At 49.4% G+C, this 17,040-nt stretch overlaps 23 non-coding genes across 23 annotated transcripts; all 23 read right to left on the bottom strand.

Moving 5' to 3' along the window:
• Positions 1-532: 532 nt before the first annotated feature.
• trnal-aag (transfer RNA leucine (anticodon AAG)) lies at positions 533-614 on the bottom strand. The gene has a single exon. It is a non-coding gene; the product is annotated as a tRNA-Leu (tRNA).
• Positions 615-935: 321 nt separating this feature from the next.
• On the bottom strand, positions 936-1,017 carry trnal-uag (transfer RNA leucine (anticodon UAG)). The gene has a single exon. It is a non-coding gene; the product is annotated as a tRNA-Leu (tRNA).
• Positions 1,018-1,841: 824 nt separating this feature from the next.
• Positions 1,842-1,923, bottom strand: trnal-aag (transfer RNA leucine (anticodon AAG)). Its single transcript has one exon. It is a non-coding gene; the product is annotated as a tRNA-Leu (tRNA).
• Positions 1,924-3,150: 1,227 nt separating this feature from the next.
• Positions 3,151-3,232, bottom strand: trnal-aag (transfer RNA leucine (anticodon AAG)). Its single transcript has one exon. It is a non-coding gene; the product is annotated as a tRNA-Leu (tRNA).
• Positions 3,233-3,553: 321 nt separating this feature from the next.
• On the bottom strand, positions 3,554-3,635 carry trnal-uag (transfer RNA leucine (anticodon UAG)). Its single transcript has one exon. It is a non-coding gene; the product is annotated as a tRNA-Leu (tRNA).
• Positions 3,636-4,459: 824 nt separating this feature from the next.
• trnal-aag (transfer RNA leucine (anticodon AAG)) lies at positions 4,460-4,541 on the bottom strand. The gene has a single exon. It is a non-coding gene; the product is annotated as a tRNA-Leu (tRNA).
• A 1,227-nt stretch (positions 4,542-5,768) lies between these two features.
• On the bottom strand, positions 5,769-5,850 carry trnal-aag (transfer RNA leucine (anticodon AAG)). Its single transcript has one exon. It is a non-coding gene; the product is annotated as a tRNA-Leu (tRNA).
• Positions 5,851-6,171: 321 nt separating this feature from the next.
• On the bottom strand, positions 6,172-6,253 carry trnal-uag (transfer RNA leucine (anticodon UAG)). Its single transcript has one exon. It is a non-coding gene; the product is annotated as a tRNA-Leu (tRNA).
• A 1,227-nt stretch (positions 6,254-7,480) lies between these two features.
• On the bottom strand, positions 7,481-7,562 carry trnal-aag (transfer RNA leucine (anticodon AAG)). The gene has a single exon. It is a non-coding gene; the product is annotated as a tRNA-Leu (tRNA).
• Positions 7,563-8,393: 831 nt separating this feature from the next.
• Positions 8,394-8,475, bottom strand: trnal-aag (transfer RNA leucine (anticodon AAG)). Its single transcript has one exon. It is a non-coding gene; the product is annotated as a tRNA-Leu (tRNA).
• A 321-nt stretch (positions 8,476-8,796) lies between these two features.
• On the bottom strand, positions 8,797-8,878 carry trnal-uag (transfer RNA leucine (anticodon UAG)). The gene has a single exon. It is a non-coding gene; the product is annotated as a tRNA-Leu (tRNA).
• Positions 8,879-9,709: 831 nt separating this feature from the next.
• trnal-aag (transfer RNA leucine (anticodon AAG)) lies at positions 9,710-9,791 on the bottom strand. Its single transcript has one exon. It is a non-coding gene; the product is annotated as a tRNA-Leu (tRNA).
• Positions 9,792-10,112: 321 nt separating this feature from the next.
• Positions 10,113-10,192, bottom strand: trnal-uag (transfer RNA leucine (anticodon UAG)). The gene has a single exon. It is a non-coding gene; the product is annotated as a tRNA-Leu (tRNA).
• An 824-nt stretch (positions 10,193-11,016) lies between these two features.
• On the bottom strand, positions 11,017-11,098 carry trnal-aag (transfer RNA leucine (anticodon AAG)). The gene has a single exon. It is a non-coding gene; the product is annotated as a tRNA-Leu (tRNA).
• Positions 11,099-11,419: 321 nt separating this feature from the next.
• On the bottom strand, positions 11,420-11,501 carry trnal-uag (transfer RNA leucine (anticodon UAG)). The gene has a single exon. It is a non-coding gene; the product is annotated as a tRNA-Leu (tRNA).
• Positions 11,502-12,326: 825 nt separating this feature from the next.
• On the bottom strand, positions 12,327-12,408 carry trnal-aag (transfer RNA leucine (anticodon AAG)). The gene has a single exon. It is a non-coding gene; the product is annotated as a tRNA-Leu (tRNA).
• A 321-nt stretch (positions 12,409-12,729) lies between these two features.
• Positions 12,730-12,811, bottom strand: trnal-uag (transfer RNA leucine (anticodon UAG)). Its single transcript has one exon. It is a non-coding gene; the product is annotated as a tRNA-Leu (tRNA).
• Positions 12,812-13,635: 824 nt separating this feature from the next.
• trnal-aag (transfer RNA leucine (anticodon AAG)) lies at positions 13,636-13,717 on the bottom strand. The gene has a single exon. It is a non-coding gene; the product is annotated as a tRNA-Leu (tRNA).
• Positions 13,718-14,038: 321 nt separating this feature from the next.
• On the bottom strand, positions 14,039-14,120 carry trnal-uag (transfer RNA leucine (anticodon UAG)). The gene has a single exon. It is a non-coding gene; the product is annotated as a tRNA-Leu (tRNA).
• An 831-nt stretch (positions 14,121-14,951) lies between these two features.
• trnal-aag (transfer RNA leucine (anticodon AAG)) lies at positions 14,952-15,033 on the bottom strand. Its single transcript has one exon. It is a non-coding gene; the product is annotated as a tRNA-Leu (tRNA).
• Positions 15,034-15,354: 321 nt separating this feature from the next.
• trnal-uag (transfer RNA leucine (anticodon UAG)) lies at positions 15,355-15,436 on the bottom strand. Its single transcript has one exon. It is a non-coding gene; the product is annotated as a tRNA-Leu (tRNA).
• An 824-nt stretch (positions 15,437-16,260) lies between these two features.
• trnal-aag (transfer RNA leucine (anticodon AAG)) lies at positions 16,261-16,342 on the bottom strand. The gene has a single exon. It is a non-coding gene; the product is annotated as a tRNA-Leu (tRNA).
• Positions 16,343-16,663: 321 nt separating this feature from the next.
• trnal-uag (transfer RNA leucine (anticodon UAG)) lies at positions 16,664-16,745 on the bottom strand. Its single transcript has one exon. It is a non-coding gene; the product is annotated as a tRNA-Leu (tRNA).
• Positions 16,746-17,040: the final 295 nt, after the last annotated feature.

Here is a 17,040-nt window from a genome sequence, read left to right as displayed (position 1 = left end):
TCTTGCATGCCAAAACCACTTTATTCTCCCAATACTCTGAAGCCCGGGATACACTGCACTATTATTGGCTGTCCCAGACGAAAGATTGCCATCGTGAAACAATCGTCGCGATTTCAGTGATCGTGGCTCTTCATCGGTGGTCCTATGTCGTACAATGAGAGAGGTTCAAAGACGGCCGTTTTCCCGGTCTTTCGTCCAAAGATAGCCTACGATAGTTTTCTGACAGTGTCAGAAATTCAGCATGATCAATGCACAGTGTGTTTGCTGCTACGACCTGCGTACTGGTATTTGTTTAACGCGAGCGCATGCTGTTGACGTTTCGCTAACGTGTGACGCAGCCGCCGAAGCTTCCGTGTCATCATCGTACAGTCTACATGCCTGTCGTACCCGGGTTTAAACGATCTATGACGCACAGTGTGATAAGGTAATGATCTTATAGGAGGGCAAAAATCCTGCAGTGTATTCCTGGCTTTACAGAAATCTCTGATACAGTGCCCGACTGCTGCCAATTGAGCCTCTTTAAAAGTGCTCCTGGCAGCGGTGGGATTCGAACCCACGCCCCCGAAGAGACTGGAGCCTTAATCCAGCGCCTTAGACCGCTCGGCCACGCTACCACTCAAAGGGCTTGCGTCGGGTGTCCGGAGCTCGCATATGCAGGCTGCATCGAGAATCAAGCCAGCTTCATTCAAGTTAACTGAACAATACATTCGCAAGTCACAAGCATATTACAGCAATTTTCCCATTACCTGAGAATAAGAGTCAACCTGATATTTGTTAGTATTCTGAAACAAGAAAGTATTTATAACGTACGCAGCCTACAAACGCGACCCCCCGAAGCTGCAGCCTTCTGATTGAGAAACGGTCCACGTGAGACTTCCAAAGCGCGTAGATGGCCTGGCTGACTGCTGGCAATAGAGCCTCTTTAAAACCACTGCTGGCAGCGGTGGGATTCGAACCCACGCCCCCGGAGAGACTGGAGCCTAAATCCAGCGCCTTGGACCGCTCGGCCACGCTACCTCTTGGAGAAGGGCTCTCTGGTGCGTTTCAGTGTGGGTGCAGCTCCACGGACAGCCTCAGTTGATTTCGAGGATCTTGTCGGCGGGAGAGAAACACCTTTGAGGTCCTGCTGTGCTGAGTCATACTCCTGGAGATCCCAAATCCTACAGAGTTCTATCGTTTAGAAAGTACATCTGACACAACAAATGAAGCCATGGGGTTTGCTTAAACTCGAAAATTAGGTGAGATTCCCAAAGCTCCCACAGAAATCTAAAGGAAGCGCTTCTGACAAACCAATTAACATGTGGGATGTTCTTGCATGCCAAAACCACTTTATTCTCCCAATACTCTGAAGCCCGGGATACACTGCACGATTATTGGCTGTCCCAGACGAAAGATTGCCATCGTGAAACAATCGTCGCGATTTCAGTGATCGTGGCTCTTCATCGGTGGTCCTATGTCGTACAATGAGAGAGGTTCAAAGACGGCCGTTTTCCCGGTCTTTCGTCCAAAGATAGCCTTCGATAGTTTTCTGACAGTGTCAGAAATTCAGCATGATCAACGCACAGTGTGTTTGCTGCTACGACCTGCGTACTGGTATTTGTTTAACGCGAGCGCATGCTGTTGACTTTTCGCTAACGTGTGACGCAGCCGCCGAAGCTTCCGTGTCATCATCGTACAGTCTACATGCCTGTCGTACCCGGGTTTAAACGATCTATGACGCACAGTGTGATAAGGTAATGATCTTATAGGAGGGCGAAAATCCTGCAGTGTATTCCTGGCTTTACAGAAATCTCTGATACAGTGCCCGACTGCTGCCAATTGAGCCTCTTTAAAAGTGTTCCTGGCAGCGGTGGGATTCGAACCCACGCCCCCGAAGAGACTGGAGCCTTAATCCAGCGCCTTAGACCGCTCGGCCACGCTACCACTCAAAGGGCTTGTGTCGGTTGTCCGGAGGACGCATATGCAGGCTGCATCGAGAATCAAGCCAGCTTCATTCAAGTTAACTGAACAATACATTCGCAAGTCACAAGCATATTACAGCAATTTTCCCATTAACTGAGAATAAGAGTCAACCTAAAATTTGTTAGTATTCTGAAACAAGAAAGTATTTATAACGTACGCAGCCTACAACCGCGACCCCCCGAAGCTGCAGCCTTCTGATTGAGAAACGGTCCACGTGAGACATCCAAAGCGCGTAGATGGCCTGGCTGACTGCTGGCAATAGAGCCTCTTTAAAACCACTGCTGGCAGCGGTGGGATTCGAACCCAAGCCCCCGGAGAGACTGCAGCCTAAATCCAGCGCCTTGGACCGCTCGGCCACGCTACCACTTGGAGAAGGGCTCTCTGGTGCGTTTCGGTGTGGGTGCAGCTCCACGGACAGCCTCAGTTGATTTCGAGGATCTCGTCGGCGGGAGAGAAACACCTTTGAGGTCCTGCTGTGCTGAGTCATACTCCTGGAGATCCCAAATCCTACAGAGTTCTATCGTTTAGAAAGTACATCTGACACAACAAATGAAGCCATGGGGTTTGCTTAAACTCGAAAATTAGGTGAGATTCCCAAAGCTCCCACAGAAATCTAAAGGAAGCGCTTCTGACAAACCAATTAACATGTGGGATGTTCTTGCATGCCAAAACCACTTTATTCTCCCAATACTCTGAAGCCCGGGATACACTGCACTATTATTGGCTGTCCCAGACGAAAGATTGCCATCGTGAAACAATCGTCGCGATTTCAGTGATCGTGGCTCTTCATCGGTGGTCCTATGTCGTACAATGAGAGAGGTTCAAAGACGGCCGTTTTCCCGGTCTTTCGTCCAAAGATAGCCTACGATAGTTTTCTGACAGTGTCAGAAATTCAGCATGATCAATGCACAGTGTGTTTGCTGCTACGACCTGCGTACTGGTATTTGTTTAACGCGAGCGCATGCTGTTGACGTTTCGCTAACGTGTGACGCAGCCGCCGAAGCTTCCGTGTCATCATCGTACAGTCTACATGCCTGTCGTACCCGGGTTTAAACGATCTATGACGCAGAGTGTGATAAGGTAATGATCTTATAGGAGGGCAAAAATCCTGCAGTGTATTCCTGGCTTTACAGAAATCTCTGATACAGTGCCCGACTGCTGCCAATTGAGCCTCTTTAAAAGTGCTCCTGGCAGCGGTGGGATTCGAACCCACGCCCCCGAAGAGACTGGAGCCTTAATCCAGCGCCTTAGACCGCTCGGCCACGCTACCACTCAAAGGGCTTGCGTCGGGTGTCCGGAGCTCGCATATGCAGGCTGCATCGAGAATCAAGCCAGCTTCATTCAAGTTAACTGAACAATACATTCGCAAGTCACAAGCATATTACAGCAATTTTCCCATTAACTGAGAATAAGAGTCAACCTGATATTTGTTAGTATTCTGAAACAAGAAAGTATTTATAACGTACGCAGCCTACAAACGCGACCCGCCGAAGCTGCAGCCTTCTGATTGAGAAACGGTCCACGTGAGACTTCCAAAGCGCGTAGATGGCCTGGCTGACTGCTGGCAATAGAGCCTCTTTAAAACCACTGCTGGCAGCGGTGGGATTCAAACCCACGCCCCCGGAGAGACTGGAGCCTAAATCCAGCGCCTTGGACCGCTCGGCCACGCTACCTCTTGGAGAAGGGCTCTCTGGTGCGTTTCGGTGTGGGTGCAGCTCCACGGACAGCCTCAGTTGATTTCGAGGATCTTGTCGGCGGGAGAGAAACACCTTTGAGGTCCTGCTGTGCTGAGTCATACTCCTGGAGATCCCAAATCCTACAGAGTTCTATCGTTTAGAAAGTACATCTGACACAACAAATGAAGCCATGGGGTTTGCTTAAACTCGAAAATTAGGTGAGATTCCCAAAGCTCCCACAGAAATCTAAAGGAAGCGCTTCTGACAAACCAATTAACATGTGGGATGTTCTTGCATGCCAAAACCACTTTATTCTCCCAATACTCTGAAGCCCGGGATACACTGCACGATTATTGGCTGTCCCAGACGAAAGATTGCCATCGTGAAACAATCGTCGCGATTTCAGTGATCGTGGCTCTTCATCGGTGGTCCTATGTCGTACAATGAGAGAGGTTCAAAGACGGCCGTTTTCCCGGTCTTTCGTCCAAAGATAGCCTACGATAGTTTTCTGACAGTGTCAGAAATTCAGCATGATCAACGCACAGTGTGTTTGCTGCTACGACCTGCGTACTGGTATTTGTTTAACGCGAGCGCATGCTGTTGACTTTTCGCTAACGTGTGACGCAGCCGCCGAAGCTTCCGTGTCATCATCGTACAGTCTACATGCCTGTCGTACCCGGGTTTAAACGATCTATGACGCACAGTGTGATAAGGTAATGATCTTATAGGAGGGCGAAAATCCTGCAGTGTATTCCTGGCTTTACAGAAATCTCTGATACAGTGCCCGACTGCTGCCAATTGAGCCTCTTTAAAAGTGTTCCTGGCAGCGGTGGGATTCGAACCCACGCCCCCGAAGAGACTGGAGCCTTAATCCAGCGCCTTAGACCGCTCGGCCACGCTACCACTCAAAGGGCTTGTGTCGGTTGTCCGGAGGACGCATATGCAGGCTGCATCGAGAATCAAGCCAGCTTCATTCAAGTTAACTGAACAATACATTCGCAAGTCACAAGCATATTACAGCAATTTTCCCATTAACTGAGAATAAGAGTCAACCTAAAATTTGTTAGTATTCTGAAACAAGAAAGTATTTATAACGTACGCAGCCTACAACCGCGACCCCCCGAAGCTGCAGCCTTCTGATTGAGAAACGGTCCACGTGAGACATCCAAAGCGCGTAGATGGCCTGGCTGACTGCTGGCAATAGAGCCTCTTTAAAACCACTGCTGGCAGCGGTGGGATTCGAACCCAAGCCCCCGGAGAGACTGCAGCCTAAATCCAGCGCCTTGGACCGCTCGGCCACGCTACCACTTGGAGAAGGGCTCTCTGGTGCGTTTCGGTGTGGGTGCAGCTCCACGGACAGCCTCAGTTGATTTCGAGGATCTCGTCGGCGGGAGAGAAACACCTTTGAGGTCCTGCTGTGCTGAGTCATACTCCTGGAGATCCCAAATCCTACAGAGTTCTATCGTTTAGAAAGTACATCTGACACAACAAATGAAGCCATGGGGTTTGCTTAAACTCGAAAATTAGGTGAGATTCCCAAAGCTCCCACAGAAATCTAAAGGAAGCGCTTCTGACAAACCAATTAACATGTGGGATGTTCTTGCATGCCAAAACCACTTTATTCTCCCAATACTCTGAAGCCCGGGATACACTGCACTATTATTGGCTGTCCCAGACGAAAGATTGCCATCGTGAAACAATCGTCGCGATTTCAGTGATCGTGGCTCTTCATCGGTGGTCCTATGTCGTACAATGAGAGAGGTTCAAAGACGGCCGTTTTCCCGGTCTTTCGTCCAAAGATAGCCTACGATAGTTTTCTGACAGTGTCAGAAATTCAGCATGATCAATGCACAGTGTGTTTGCTGCTACGACCTGCGTACTGGTATTTGTTTAACGCGAGCGCATGCTGTTGACGTTTCGCTAACGTGTGACGCAGCCGCCGAAGCTTCCGTGTCATCATCGTACAGTCTACATGCCTGTCGTACCCGGGTTTAAACGATCTATGACGCAGAGTGTGATAAGGTAATGATCTTATAGGAGGGCAAAAATCCTGCAGTGTATTCCTGGCTTTACAGAAATCTCTGATACAGTGCCCGACTGCTGCCAATTGAGCCTCTTTAAAAGTGCTCCTGGCAGCGGTGGGATTCGAACCCACGCCCCCGAAGAGACTGGAGCCTTAATCCAGCGCCTTAGACCGCTCGGCCACGCTACCACTCAAAGGGCTTGCGTCGGGTGTCCGGAGCTCGCATATGCAGGCTGCATCGAGAATCAAGCCAGCTTCATTCAAGTTAACTGAACAATACATTCGCAAGTCACAAGCATATTACAGCAATTTTCCCATTAACTGAGAATAAGAGTCAACCTGATATTTGTTAGTATTCTGAAACAAGAAAGTATTTATAACGTACGCAGCCTACAAACGCGACCCGCCGAAGCTGCAGCCTTCTGATTGAGAAACGGTCCACGTGAGACTTCCAAAGCGCGTAGATGGCCTGGCTGACTGCTGGCAATAGAGCCTCTTTAAAACCACTGCTGGCAGCGGTGGGATTCAAACCCACGCCCCCGGAGAGACTGGAGCCTAAATCCAGCGCCTTGGACCGCTCGGCCACGCTACCTCTTGGAGAAGGGCTCTCTGGTGCGTTTCGGTGTGGGTGCAGCTCCACGGACAGCCTCAGTTGATTTCGAGGATCTCGTCGGCGGGAGAGAAACACCTTTGAGGTCCTGCTGTGCTGAGTCATACTCCTGGAGATCCCAAATCCTACAGAGTTCTATCGTTTAGAAAGTACATCTGACACAACAAATGAAGCCATGGGGTTTGCTTAAACTCGAAAATTAGGTGAGATTCCCAAAGCTCCCACAGAAATCTAAAGGAAGCGCTTCTGACAAACCAATTAACATGTGGGATGTTCTTGCATGCCAAAACCACTTTATTCTCCCAATACTCTGAAGCCCGGGATACACTGCACGATTATTGGCTGTCCCAGACGAAAGATTGCCATCGTGAAACAATCGTCGCGATTTCAGTGATCGTGGCTCTTCATCGGTGGTCCTATGTCGTACAATGAGAGGGGTTCAAAGACGGCCGTTTTCCCGGTCGTTCGTCCAAAGATAGCCTACGATAGTTTTCTGACAGTGTCAGAAATTCAGCATGATCAACGCACAGTGTGTTTGCTGCTACGACCTGCGTACTGGTATTTGTTTAACGCGAGCGCATGCTGTTGACGTTTCGCTAACGTGTGACGCAGCCGCCGAAGCCTTCGTGTCATCATCGTACAGTCTACATGCCTGTCGTACCCGGGTTTAAACGATCTATGACGCACAGTGTGATAAGGTAATGATCTTATAGGAGGGCAAAAATCCTGCAGTGTATTCCTGGCTTTACAGAAATCTCTGATACAGTGCCCGACTGCTGCCAATTGAGCCTCTTTAAAAGTGCTCCTTGCAGCGGTGGGATTCGAACCCACGCCCCCGAAGAGACTGGAGCCTTAATCCAGCGCCTTAGACCGCTCGGCCACGCTACCACTTAAAGGGCTTGCGTCGGTTGTCCGGAGCTCGCATATGCAGGCTGCATCGAGAATCAAGCCAGCTTCATTCAAGTTAACTGAACAATACATTCGCAAGTCACAAGCATATTACAGCAATTTTCCCATTAACTGAGAATAAGAGTCAACCTGATATTTGTTAGTATTCTGAAACAAGAAAGTATTTATAACGTACGCAGCCTACAAACGCGACCCGCCGAAGCTGCAGCCTTCTGATTGAGAAACGGTCCACGTGAGACTTCCAAAGCGCGTAGATGGCCTGGCTGACTGCTGGCAATAGAGCCTCTTTAAAACCACTGCTGGCAGCGGTGGGATTTGAACCCACGCCCCCGAAGAGACTGGAGCCTTAATCCAGCGCCTTGGACCGCTCGGCCACGCTACCTCTTGGAGAAGGGCTCTCTGGTGCGTTTCGGTGTGGGTGCAGCTCCACGGACAGCCTCAGTTGATTTCGAGGATCTTGTCGGCGGGAGAGAAACACCTTTGAGGTCCTGCTGTGCTGAGTCATACTCCTGGAGATCCCAAATCCTACAGAGTTCTATCGTTTAGAAAGTACATCTGACACAACAAATGAAGCCATGGGGTTTGCTTAAACTCGAAAATTAGGTGAGATTCCCAAAGCTCCCACAGAAATCTAAAGGAAGCGCTTCTGACAAACCAATTAACATGTGGGATGTTCTTGCATGCCAAAACCACTTTATTCTCCCAATACTCTGAAGCCCGGGATACACTGCACGATTATTGGCTGTCCCAGACGAAAGATTGCCATCGTGAAACAATCGTCGCGATTTCAGTGATCGTGGCTCTTCATCGGTGGTCCTATGTCATACAATGAGAGATGTTCAAAGACGGCCGTTTTTCCGGTCTTTCGTCCAAATCGTAGCGGTGGCCTACGATAGTTTTCTGACAGTGTCAGAAATTCAGCATGATCAACGCACAGTGTGTTTGCTGCTACGACCTGCGTACTGGTATTTGTTTAACGCGAGCGCATGCTGTTGACGTTTCGCTAACGTGTGACGCAGCCGCCGAAGCTTCCGTGTCATCATCGTACAGTCTACATGCCTGTCGTACCCGGGTTTAAACGATCTATGACGCACAGTGTGATAAGGTAATGATCTTATAGGAGGGTAAAAATCCTGCAGTGTATTCCTGGCTTCACAGAAATCTCTGATACAGTGCACGACTGCTGCCAATTGATCCTCTTTAAAAGTGCTCCTGGCAGCGGTGGGATTCGAACCCACGCCCCCAAAGAGACTGGAGCCTTAATCCAGCGCCTTAGACCGCTCGGCCACGCTACCACTTAAAGGGCTTGCGTCGGTTGTCCAGAGCTCGCATATGCAGGCTGCATCGAGAATCAAGCCAGCTTCATTCAAGTTAACTGAACAATACATTCGCAAGTCACAAGCATATTACAGCAATTTTCCCATTAACTGAGAATAAGAGTCAACCTGATATTTGTTAGTATTCTGAAACAAGAAAGTATTTATAACGTACGCAGCCTACAAACGCGACCCGCCGAAGCTGCAGCCTTCTGATTGAGAAACGGTCCACGTGAGACTTCCAAAGCGCGTAGATGGCCTGGCTGACTGCTGGCAATAGAGCCTCTTTAAAACCACTGCTGGCAGCGGTGGGATTCGAACCCACGCCCCCGGAGAGACTGGAGCCTAAATCCAGCGCCTTGGACCGCTCGGCCACGCTACCTCTTGGAGAAGGGCTCTCTGGTGCGTTTCGGTGTGGGTGCAGCTCCACGGACAGCCTCAGTTGATTTCGAGGATCTCGTCGGCGGGAGAGAAACACCTTTGAGGTCCTGCTGTGCTGAGTCATACTCCTGGAGATCCCAAATCCTACAGAGTTCTATCGTTTAGAAAGTACATCTGACACAACAAATGAAGCCATGGGGTTTGCTTAAACTCGAAAATTAGGTGAGATTCCCAAAGCTCCCACAGAAATCTAAAGGAAGCGCTTCTGACAAACCAATTAACATGTGGGATGTTCTTGCATGCCAAAACCACTTTATTCTCCCAATACTCTGAAGCCCGGGATACACTGCACGATTATTGGCTGTCCCAGACGAAAGATTGCCATCGTGAAACAATCGTCGCGATTTCAGTGATCGTGGCTCTTCATCGGTGGTCCTATGTCATACAATGAGAGATGTTCAAAGACGGCCGTTTTTCCGGTCTTTCGTCCAAATCGTAGCGGTGGCCTACGATAGTTTTCTGACAGTGTCAGAAATTCAGCATGATCAACGCACAGTGTGTTTGCTGCTACGACCTGCGTACTGGTATTTGTTTAACGCGAGCGCATGCTGTTGACGTTTCGCTAACGTGTGACGCAGCCGCCGAAGCTTCCGTGTCATCATCGTACAGTCTACATGCCTGTCGTACCCGGGTTTAAACGATCTATGACGCACAGTGTGATAAGGTAATGATCTTATAGGAGGGTAAAAATCCTGCAGTGTATTCCTGGCTTCACAGAATTCTCTGATACAGTGCCCGACTGCTGCCAATTGAGCCTCTTTAAAAGTGCTCCTGGCAGCGGTGGGATTCGAACCCACGCCCCCAAAGAGACTGGAGCCTTAATCCAGCGCCTTAGACCGCTCGGCCACGCTACCACTTAAAGGGCTTGCGTCGGTTGTCCAGAGCTCGCATATGCAGGCTGCATCGAGAATCAAGCCAGCTTCATTCAAGTTAACTGAACAATACATTCGCAAGTCACAAGCATATTACAGCAATTTTCCCATTAACTGAGAATAAGAGTCAACCTGATATTTGTTAGTATTCTGAAACAAGAAAGTATTTATAACGTACGCAGCCTACAAACGCGACCCGCCGAAGCTGCAGCCTTCTGATTGAGAAACGGTCCACGTGAGACTTCCAAAGCGCGTAGATGGCCTGGCTGACTGCTGGCAATAGAGCCTCTTTAAAACCACTGCTGGCAGCGGTGGGATTCGAACCCACGCCCCCAGAGACTGGAGCCTAAATCCAGCGCCTTGGACCGCTCGGCCACGCTACCTCTTGGAGAAGGGCTCTTTGGTGCGTTTCGGTGTGGGTGCAGCTCCACGGACAGCCTCAGTTGATTTCGAGGATCTCGTCGGCGGGAGAGAAACACCTTTGAGGTCCTGCTGTGCTGAGTCATACTCCTGGAGATCCCAAATCCTACAGAGTTCTATCGTTTAGAAAGTACATCTGACACAACAAATGAAGCCATGGGGTTTGCTTAAACTCGAAAATTAGGTGAGATTCCCAAAGCTCCCACAGAAATCTAAAGGAAGCGCTTCTGACAAACCAATTAACATGTGGGATGTTCTTGCATGCCAAAACCACTTTATTCTCCCAATACTCTGAAGCCCGGGATACACTGCACGATTATTGGCTGTCCCAGACGAAAGATTGCCATCGTGAAACAATCGTTGCGATTTCAGTGATCGTGGCTCTTCATCGGTGGTTCTATGTCATACAATGAGAGAGGTTCAAAGACGGACGTTTTTCCGGTCTTTCGTCCAAAGATAGCCTACGATAGTTTTCTGACAGTGTCAGAAGTTCAGCATGATCAATGTACAGTGTGTTTGCTGCTACGACCTGCCTACTGGTATTTGTTTAACGCGAGCGCATGCTGTTGACGTTTCGCTAACGTGTGACGCAGCCGCCGAAGCTTCCGTGTCATCATCGTACAGTCTACATGCCTGTCGTACCCGGGTTTAAACGATCTATGACGCACAGTGTGATAAGGTAATGATCTTATAGGAGGGTAAAAATCCTGCAGTGTATTCCTGGCTTTACAGAAATCTCTGATACAGTGCCCGACTGCTGCGAATTGAGCCTCTTTAAAAGTGCTCCAGGCAGCGGTGGGATTCGAACCCACGCCCCCGAAGAGACTGGAGCCTTAATCCAGCGCCTTAGACCGCTCGGCCACGCTACCACTTAAAGGGCTTGCGTCGGTTGTCCGAAGCTCGCATATGCAGGCTGCATCGAGAATCAAGCCAGCTTCATTCAAGTTAACTGAACAATACATTCGCAAGTCACAAGCATATTACAGCAATTTTCTCATTAACTGAGAATAAGAGTCAACCTGATATTTGTTAGTATTCTGAAACAAGAAAGTATTTATAACGTACGCAGCCTACAAACGCGACCCGCCGAAGCTGCAGCCTTCTGATTGAGAAACGGTCCACGTGAGACTTCCAAAGCGCGTAGATGGCCTGGCTGACTGCTGGCAATAGAGCCTCTTTAAAACCACTGCTGGCAGCGGTGGGATTCGAACCCACGCCCCCGGAGAGACTGGAGCCTAAATCCAGCGCCTTGGACCGCTCGGCCACGCTACCTCTTGGAGAAGGGCTCTCTGGTGCGTTTCGGTGTGGGTGCAGCTCCACGGACAGCCTCAGTTGATTTCGAGGATCTCGTCGGCGGGAGAGAAACACCTTTGAGGTCCTGCTGTGCTGAGTCATACTCCTGGAGATCCCAAATCCTACAGAGTTCTATCGTTTAGAAAGTACATCTGACACAACAAATGAAGCCATGGGGTTTGCTTAAACTCGAAAATTAGGTGAGATTCCCAAAGCTCCCACAGAAATCTAAAGCAAGCGCTTCTGACAAACCAATTAACATGTGGGATGTTCTTGCATGCCAAAACCACTTTATTCTCCCAATACTCTGAAGCCCGGGATACACTGCACGATTATTGGCTGTCCCAGACGAAAGATTGCCATCGTGAAACAATCGTCGCGATTTCAGTGATCGTGGCTCTTCATCGGTGGTCCTATGTCATACAATGAGAGAGGTTCAAAGACGGCCGTTTTTCCGGTCTTTCGTCCAAAGATAGCCTACGATTGTTTTTCTGACAGTGTCAGATATTCAGCATGATCAACGCACAGTGTGTTTGCTGCTACGACCTGCGTACTGGTATTTGTTTAACGCGAGCGCATGCTGTTGACGTTTCGCTAACGTGTGACGCAGCCGCCGAAGCTTCCGTGTCATCATCGTACAGTCTACATGCCTGTCGTACCCGGGTTTAAACGATCTATGACGCACAGTGTGATAAGGTAATGATCTTATAGGAGGGTAAAAATCCTGCAGTGTATTCCTGGCTTTACAGAAATCTCTGATACAGTGCCCGACTGCTGCCAATTGAGCCTCTTTAAAAGTGCTCCTGGCAGCGGTGGGATTCGAACCCACGCCCCCGAAGAGACTGGAGCCTTAATCCAGCGCCTTAGACCGCTCGGCCACGCTACCACTTAAAGGGCTTGCGTCGGTTGTCCGGAGCTCGCATATGCAGGCTGCATCGAGAATCAAGCCAGCTTCATTCAAGTTAACTGAACAATACATTCGCAAGTCACAAGCATATTACAGCAATTTTCCCATTAACTGAGAATAAGAGTCAACCTGATATTTGTTAGTATTCTGAAACAAGAAAGTATTTATAACGTACGCAGCCTACAAACGCGACCCGCCGAAGCTGCAGCCTTCTGATTGAGAAACGGTCCACGTGAGACTTCCAAAGCGCGTAGATGGCCTGGCTGACTGCTGGCAATAGAGCCTCTTTAAAACCACTGCTGGCAGCGGTGGGATTCGAACCCACGCCCCCGGAGAGACTGGAGCCTAAATCCAGCGCCCTGGACCGCTCAGCCACGCTACCTCTTGGAGAAGGGCTCTCTGGTGCGTTTCGGTGTGGGTGCAGCTCCACGGACAGCCTCAGTTGATTTCGAGGATCTCGTCGGCGGGAGAGAAACACCTTTGAGGTCCTGCTGTGCTGAGTCATACTCCTGGAGATCCCAAATCCTACAGAGTTCTATCGTTTAGAAAGTACATCTGACACAACAAATGAAGCCATGGGGTTTGCTTAAACTCGAAAATTAGGTGAGATTCCCAAAGCTCCCACAGAAATCTAAAGGAAGCGCTTCTGACAAACCAATTAACATGTGGGATGTTCTTGCATGCCAAAACCACTTTATTCTCCCAATACTCTGAAGCCCGGGATACACTGCACTATTATTGGCTGTCCCAGACGAAAGATTGCCATCGTGAAACAATCGTCGCGATTTCAGTGATCGTGGCTCTTCATCGGTGGTCCTATGTCGTACAATGAGAGAGGTTCAAAGACGGCCGTTTTCCCGGTCTTTCGTCCAAAGATAGCCTACGATAGTTTTCTGACAGTGTCAGAAATTCAGCATGATCAACGCACAGTGTGTTTGCTGCTACGACCTGCGTACTGGTATTTGTTTAACGCGAGCGCATGCTGTTGACGTTTCGCTAACGTGTGACGCAGCCGCCGAAGCTTCCGTGTCATCATCGTACAGTCTACATGCCTGTCGTACCCGGGTTTAAACGATCTATGACGCACAGTGTGATAAGGTAATGATCTTATAGGAGGGCAAAAATCCTGCAGTGTATTCCTGGCTTTACAGAAATCTCTGATACAGTGCCCGACTGCTGCCAATTGAGCCTCTTTAAAAGTGCTCCTGGCAGCGGTGGGATTCGAACCCACGCCCCCGAAGAGACTGGAGCCTTAATCCAGCGCCTTAGACCGCTCGGCCACGCTACCACCCAAAGGGCTTGCGTCGGGTGTCCGGAGCTCGCATATGCAGGCTGCATCGAGAATCAAGCCAGCTTCATTCAAGTTAACTGAACAATACATTCGCAAGTCACAAGCATATTACAGCAATTTTCCCATTACCTGAGAATAAGAGTCAACCTGATATTTGTTAGTATTCTGAAACAAGAAAGTATTTATAACGTACGCAGCCTACAAACGCGACCCCCCGAAGCTGCAGCCTTCTGATTGAGAAACGGTCCACGTGAGACTTCCAAAGCGCGTAGATGGCCTGGCTGACTGCTGGCAATAGAGCCTCTTTAAAACCACTGCTGGCAGCGGTGGGATTCGAACCCACGCCCCCGGAGAGACTGGAGCCTAAATCCAGCGCCCTGGACCGCTCGGCCACGCTACCTCTTGGAGAAGGGCTCTCTGGTGCGTTTCGGTGTGGGTGCAGCTCCACGGACAGCCTCAGTTGATTTCGGGGATCTCGTCGGCGGGAGAGAAACACCTTTGAGGTCCTGCTGTGCTGAGTCATACTCCTGGAGATCCCAAATCCTACAGAGTTCTATCGTTTAGAAAGTACATCTGACACAACAAATGAAGCCATGGGGTTTGCTTAAACTCGAAAATTAGGTGAGATTCCCAAAGCTCCCACAGAAATCTAAAGGAAGCGCTTCTGACAAACCAATTAACATGTGGGATGTTCTTGCATGCCAAAACCACTTTATTCTCCCAATACTCTGAAGCCCGGGATACACTGCACGATTATTGGCTGTCCCAGACGAAAGATTGCCATCGTGAAACAATCGTCGCGATTTCAGTGATCGTGGCTCTTCATCGGTGGTCCTATGTCATACAATGAGAGATGTTCAAAGACGGCCGTTTTTCCGGTCTTTCGTCCAAATCGTAGCGGTGGCCTACGATAGTTTTCTGACAGTGTCAGAAATTCAGCATGATCAACGCACAGTGTGTTTGCTGCTACGACCTGCGTACTGGTATTTGTTTAACGCGAGCGCATGCTGTTGACGTTTCGCTAATGTGTGACGCAGCCGCCGAAGCTTCCGTGTCATCATCGTACAGTCTACATGCCTGTCGTACCCGGGTTTAAACGATCTATGACGCACAGTGTGATAAGGTAATGATCTTATAGGAGGGTAAAAATCCTGCAGTGTATTCCTGGCTTCACAGAAATCTCTGATACAGTGCCCGACTGCTGCCAATTGAGCCTCTTTAAAAGTGCTCCTGGCAGCGGTGGGATTCGAACCCACGCCCCCAAAGAGACTGGAGCCTTAATCCAGCGCCTTAGACCGCTCGGCCACGCTACCACTTAAAGGGCTTGCGTCGGTTGTCCAGAGCTCGCATATGCAGGCTGCATCGAGAATCAAGCCAGCTTCATTCAAGTTAACTGAACAATACATTCGCAAGTCACAAGCATATTACAGCAATTTTCACATTAACTGAGAATAAGAGTCAACCTGATATTTGTTAGTATTCTGAAACAAGAAAGTATTTATAACGTACGCAGCCTACAAACGCGACCCGCCGAAGCTGCAGCCTTCTGATTGAGAAACGGTCCACGTGAGACTTCCAAAGCGCGTAGATGGCCTGGCTGACTGCTGGCAATAGAGCCTCTTTAAAACCACTGCTGGCAGCGGTGGGATTCGAACCCACGCCCCCGGAGAGACTGGAGCCTAAATCCAGCGCCTTGGACCGCTCGGCCACGCTACCTCTTGGAGAAGGGCTCTCTGGTGCGTTTCGGTGTGGGTGCAGCTCCACGGACAGCCTCAGTTGATTTCGAGGATCTCGTCGGCGGGAGAGAAACACCTTTGAGGTCCTGCTGTGCTGAGTCATACTCCTAGAGATCCCAAATCCTACAGAGTTCTATCGTTTAGAAAGTACATCTGACACAACAAATGAAGCCATGGGGTTTGCTTAAACTCGAAAATTAGGTGAGATTCCCAAAGCTCCCACAGAAATCTAAAGGAAGCGCTTCTGACAAACCAATTAACATGTGGGATGTTCTTGCATGCCAAAACCACTTTATTCTCCCAATACTCTGAAGCCCGGGATACACTGCACGATTATTGGCTGTCCCAGACGAAAGATTGCCATCGTGAAACAATCGTCGCGATTTCAGTGATCGTGGCTCTTCATCGGTGGTCCTATGTCATACAATGAGAGAGGTTCAAAGACGGCCGTTTTTCCGGTCTTTCGTCCAAAGATAGCCTACGATAGTTTTCTGACAGTGTCAGAAATTCAGCATGATCAACGCACAGTGTGTTTGCTGCTACGACCTGCGTACTGGTATTTGTTTAACGCGAGCGCATGCTGTTGACGTTTCGCTAACGTGTGACGCAGCCGCCGAAGCTTCCGTGTCATCATCGTACAGTCTACATGCCTGTCGTACCCGGGTTTAAACGATCTATGACGCACAGTGTGATAAGGTAATGATCTTATAGGAGGGTAAAAATCCTGCAGTGTATTCCTGGCTTTACAGAATTCTCTGATACAGTGCCCGACTGCTGCCAATTGAGCCTCTTTAAAAGTGCTCCAGGCAGCGGTGGGATTCGAACCCACACCCCCGAAGAGACTGGAGCCTTAATCCAGCGCCTTAGACCGCTCGGCCACGCTACCACTTAAAGGGCGTGCGTCGGTTGTCCGGAGCTCGCATATGCAGGCTGCATCGAGAATCAAGCCAGCTTCATTCAAGTTAACTGAACAATACATTCGCAAGTCACAAGCATATTACAGCAATTTTCCCATTAACTGAGAATAAGAGTCAACCTGATATTTGTTAGTATTCTGAAACAAGAAAGTATTTATAACGTACGCAGCCTACAAACGCGACCCGCCGAAGCTGCAGCCTTCTGATTGAGAAACGGTCCACGTGAGACTTCCAAAGCGCGTAGATGGCCTGGCTGACTGCTGGCAATAGAGCCTCTTTAAAACCACTGCTGGCAGCGGTGGGATTCGAACCCACGCCCCCGGAGAGACTGGAGCCTAAATCCAGCGCCTTGGACCGCTCGGCCACGCTACCTCTTGGAGAAGGGCTCTCTGGTGCGTTTCGGTGTGGGTGCAGCTCCACGGACAGCCTCAGTTGATTTCGAGGATCTCGTCGGCGGGAGAGAAACACCTTTGAGGTCCTGCTGTGCTGAGTCATACTCCTGGAGATCCCAAATCCTACAGAGTTTTATCGTTTAGAAAGTACATCTGACACAACAAATGAAGCCATGGGGTTTGCTTAAACTCGAAAATTAGGTGAGATTCCCAAAGCTCCCACAGAAATCTAAAGGAAGCGCTTCTGACAAACCAATTAACATGTGGGATGTTCT

The sequence above is a fragment of the Paramisgurnus dabryanus genome, chromosome 1 (genome assembly GCF_030506205.2).
Source record: "Paramisgurnus dabryanus chromosome 1, PD_genome_1.1, whole genome shotgun sequence".
In the NCBI taxonomy this organism is placed as follows: Eukaryota; Metazoa; Chordata; class Actinopteri; order Cypriniformes; family Cobitidae; genus Paramisgurnus; species Paramisgurnus dabryanus.
The sequence above is the reverse complement of the archived record's forward strand: the minus strand, read 5'-3'. Positions and strand labels throughout refer to the sequence as shown.